At 39.4% G+C, this 5,223-nt stretch overlaps 1 pseudogene; it reads left to right on the top strand.

Annotated features, from left to right (window-relative positions):
- Positions 1–4,300: 4,300 nt before the first annotated feature.
- LOC122799030 lies at positions 4,301–4,434 on the top strand (annotated as a pseudogene).
- Positions 4,435–5,223: the final 789 nt, after the last annotated feature.

The raw sequence follows: 5,223 nt of genomic DNA, 5'->3' as shown, positions 1-5,223 counted from the left end.
TGGAAACATGGAAGTCCTTCTGTGCCCAGCAGATCTGTTGTGACATAGTTCAGGCCTGGGGTACTGCCACTAAGAGTTCAGGCCCAGGTTATTGCCATTAAGAGTTCAGGCCCAGGTTACTTCCACTGAGAGTCAACTATTACATGAGAATGAATGACGCCAGGGACAATGCCATGGTGATCCTCATGTGTAGTATGACTAAACACATGACACACATGTTAGCTTCCATCTGCATACGAGTAAAGGCATACCAGACACACATACTAGGGACACAGCTGGATGTGAATGAGAGACTGTCCACGTGTGTGGTGGTTTGGATTAGTAAGCTGGATAGTACCTGTTTTCCAAGAATGTGCTACAGGCATATATGTGGGTTCCCCAAGGAAGAAGGCAGTCAGGCCTTATTAGACTTTCATAGCATGTGCTAGAATGTCAGATCTCACAATACTGTTATGTCAATATCAAAAGGTTCTCCTGCATCCAGTAAATCCTGTCATTGGAGCAACTCAGCATCAGAATTACCTCCTAGGACTTGCTTATGCTTTTTGGGACCATCATTAACACTAGCTTTGGACGACTTTGTGTATGACACCTTCCAAACATAAATTACATTTTGAACATCAATAATAGAAAAGTTACTCATCAGGAAGACACTTTGTGAACATGCGATACATGACTTCACATCAAATGCTTCACAGGAGAAATGTTGCACTTACTTGTTGTTCTTGAAAAAAATAAAACAAACAGAAAAAAAAAAGAAAACGACTGCAGCCATAACATATTTCATGCTGGATGACAAATGATGTTCCCTTTAACAGGTAAAAGCAATGTCAGTAACACAGCAGTGAACAGCCCATACTATAACCTTAAACTTTTTATATAACACCTTTTCTTTTACAGTTCATGCAAAGTCTGCTAGTATAACTGATCTTGTACCATGGACCACTGAATTCTGTACAAATGATAATGGCTAATACCATATGACCACTGAGTTTGTGTATGATATGAGGACAAATGTCTGATGTAAAGCCCAAGATGACCATGCATCACTTAGCATAGCCCACAAGTAACACTGCACACATCATTTATTATCTTTGTAACCTTAAACAGTCATGAGTGAATGTCATGGCGTATAGCTGTGGACTGGATACAGCTGCTTCACCTGTGCACCCATGTGGGTATACTGTGCTGCTGCAGGTGGGGTGAGCTGAAGGTGTGAGTGAGTGAAGGTTTTAGTTGGTACGATCATCAGCTAACAATCAGTTGATAGTAAAGTACTGACATCAGAAATGCAATCAGGGCTGAAATGTTATTTTTTTGTCCTCAAGAACATGAGGTTTTCTTTTTGGTCCTTAACTTGGTGCCATGATAGCTAGCTGCAGCTCTGATCCTGTTGACTGACCACTATCACTATGATTACTGGTGGAATAAACACGACACTATCAGTGACAGGTTGTGGTAGCTGTGCACCACGTCAATGCTGCAGACTGTAAATATTCTCAGTGCAGTAGCAGGCTTATACTGACGAGCCCCCTGACTCCTTTAGGCGAGAGAAACAGGCTTAAAACAGACCAAACACATGTACAACGACTATCCATGTCTGCAACAGGGAGGAGGTAAAGAGATTCTCAGCAGATCCCCGTGGGTTATGGAATGGTGTCATTGGCTTGAGTGGGCATCCTGTATCACCTGGAAAACAAAACAAAGAGGGTGCACATAATAAAATGTGTGGGGTTTGGTCAATACTACCTATGCCACTATATACATGCAGAAGTAAGTGATGTTAACATTATAATAGTTTGCACTTACCAAACAGGAGACCATGAGGAATTCAACCATGCAGCAAGAGGAGGTACAGTGAATCCATGTGGCAATGTGTGAATCATGGGGAATGCCAGGATGCTGGGATAATATATTTGGGATGCACCCCCATGTATCACACACCACCTGGCAGTTGATAAAATTGTAGTCCTTGCTGTTACAGTTTTCTCCCTCAGTGATTCAGGTGAGGCCTTTATAGCAACAATTTTGCAGTGGATTGCACCAAGCATCTCACAAAAGCATGAATTTCCATGGAAGGTATGAATGGCACTGGTTCAGCCCTGTGGTGACAATGGGAAATAGATATGTTCATCCACACATACCAACAGGATATCAAGGAAATGATACAGTATCCTTGAAGCAGAATCCTGTGAGATAACCATTGTGTCCCCAGTCTGTTTCTAAGAGATTCCTGTAGCAATAGCTATATATACCTTGATATCTATAGATATAGAAAGGCCAAAGAATCTGCTAGTTCCTGTTTCTAGATCATACAAGCTCACCAAAGTTCGTTTTATATCCCTGTCCACTCTAAACCTGTCCAGTAACTCCTATTCAGCAAAGTTCAGGTGAGTCATTCTTTGCCTATATCTGCTTCTCCTGGGCCTGCGAGCAATGTTTCAATGGGTTTTAGCACAACCAAAGCAAGCAACTCAAAGTGGAAAACAGTCAGGCATGCAGCAAAACTGAGCATCTTCATGGACTACAAAGAAGTGTATTTACTTTTTCTACGCTTCCGTGCACATTGCAAATACACATCAAAAAGTCACTATGAATTGCAAAGGTAGAAAGAAAAGCTTGTTTACATAAGAAAGTTGCAGATTTTCACACATTCATCATTTGCACCACATTATTTCCTCATTGGCAATAAGACTTTCTGAATCACCTTCTAACTGTTTCACTTTGACATAGCTTGTGTCTCTGAATTGTGCCTTGTATCTTGTGTGCAACCTGAGCACATACCCACTAAAGTGGAATGACTGTGATTACCTCTCATAGATATTTTCCATTAACTTCACCTTAAAAGGTCCATTTGACAGAATTTGATGGAGAAGAGGTAGGTAGCTTCAGAATACCTTCACAAAAAAATGCTTGTGAAGGAGGTGGGGATGAGGGAGTGATCTCTGACATTATTTTGTTATAGGAAATCATTGATTCTGAGAATTGAATGTCTGTCCATTCTTTCTTGATATAGGTGCTGCTTTCTTTTTTCAGAAGCATGCACGTGCTGCTCAGAATACTGTGCATGCTAAAACCTATTCTCCTCCTGCAGCAGAAACTTGAATTACTGCTACAGTATTAATACATAATTGACTCAGACATATATCCTGCATTTTGTGGTAGCAAGTAATGCATTTGTCGCTTTGTATATGTGTGTTCTCATTCTTGAAATTCATTAAGTGATGCAAGGAATAAGACAAAGGCTTAACACAGTACTTCAAATGAGTACCAACTTTCAAAATAATAGACATTTGAGAGCAAGAAGACACAGACTGAATGATGGACAGTTCAGATAAGGCATGAAGAAATATTATTTCACAGAAATGATGGTAGATGGTTCAAACTTCCTTCACAAAAAATATAATATCATTAATAAGTACAAGATACTAAAAAAATTAAACAAGAGCAGATATAAGATTTGTCTTCTGAGCAATGAGGAAAAAAAAAGAAAAATGACCTGTTGATTTAGAATGATTTGAAACGTATCCCATAGGTTGGGAAATCGACTAAATAAGTGAGGCAAGTGTGTCATAGCTGCTACCAAATTCATTTTTTTCTGTGTAGCAACCATATATAATTCACAGTGCTACAGATTACTCTATTTCTCTAAGGCCCAGCATTTTTGTACTTGGATTTACTTTAGCAGTGTAGTGTTGCCTATACATAGAATATAAAATGTGAGTGGAAATGCTGACCTAAAAAAGGTAGAGTGGGTGGTAAAACCAGGAAATCTGTATGATATTTAGTACATAGTCAAACACACATACCATCAAAATCAGTGTTCTCAGTCTACTTGGGCACAACATAGCTGGAACCTACATGTTTCTGCAGCATAAATACCTCAGACACACACAGTAAGTTTATGTTTTTCATTATTTCTGCAGTTAAATGGGAACAATCAATGTACAACTTTATCAGAGCAATGCTATCCACTCATAGCTTAGAACCATGCCTTGATTTTCCTTATGGGGAAATTGTCATAGTTATCAGTGTTTACTGTTTAGCCTAAAACACTGAATGAATACAAATCTTTGAACCTTTCTTTACAATATAATCTAACTACTTTGTTTACTTGTAATACGTTAATCTGTGTTTTGTGATTCAATACGCATCTTGGTGTCTGCATGATACCTACTCTACTAAGATAAAATGAAATTACTGTTTCAGAGTGCAATCTGGATACAAGGCCATGAATGCACATCATATTTTGGCTGATATTTTCTATAAAAATATATAATCTGTAATCTCTATCTATATCTGTGTGAGTGTGTGTGTGTGTGTGTGTGTGTGTGTGTGTGTGTGTGTGTTATACACACACACACACACGCACACACACACACAGACACACACATGGTTGGGATAATGGTTAAAGTGTTTACATCACATACACAAGGTACAGGGTTTGAGTCACACATATGAAAGGAAATTGGTTAGTATTAAAATAGCTCAGTAGGGCAGCTAGTCTAGTATTTACCTATGAACATATAAATAAAGAGGCATGAAGATATGTTTCTGGGTATTATGAAGAAAGCCCCAAGTGAAAACATAGGATCATAGGAGGTTACTAGGCTAATGGCCCTAGGCCCCTTACAAGCCTAGCCAAGAGTTTATCTCCAAAAAAGAAACCTCAGTCAGCACCTGTCACCCCTGTCAATGAGGGACAAAGGTGGAACCCCTGGAACAAATTTATGGTTTCCCATCCACTAATCAAGGCTGCATGTGAAGAGGGTCAGTGAGGTATTCTGTTTGACATGTATGGGAAGTCTATGGCCCTGCTGGCCATGCAAATATGATCGGCATTTTCATTTACGCCGATTACGTATTTCACTCTTTTTGTACATCGACCTTTATGTGTCAATGTACATGTATTCGCTATTTTGCTCTTTCATGTTTACAATATAGACCCAATATAGCTCTGGCCAGCAGGGCGATCGGGTCTGTATTGAATTAGCGAACGCTTAAAAAAGTGAACGCTAATTCATCGACCCCTTTTAAATGAAAGTTTAAAATCTCAAACACCGGAAGAGAGATTTTTTTCACAGGGAAAAAAATTGCTGGGCCCTGTTCCCGGAGTTTGCCATTTCCTCCACTGTGGTGCAATCTCGGAGTTGATATATTTAAGTAGGGTGGTGTGGGGGGCACAGAATCCCCACATTATAAAATGTTTTAAGTTTTTTTTTT

This window comes from Protopterus annectens, chromosome 3.part1 (assembly GCF_019279795.1).
Source record: "Protopterus annectens isolate FY-2018-M chromosome 3.part1, PAN1.0, whole genome shotgun sequence".
NCBI lineage: Eukaryota > Metazoa > Chordata > Ceratodontiformes > Protopteridae > Protopterus > Protopterus annectens.
This window is presented reverse-complemented; position numbering and strand designations above follow the sequence as displayed.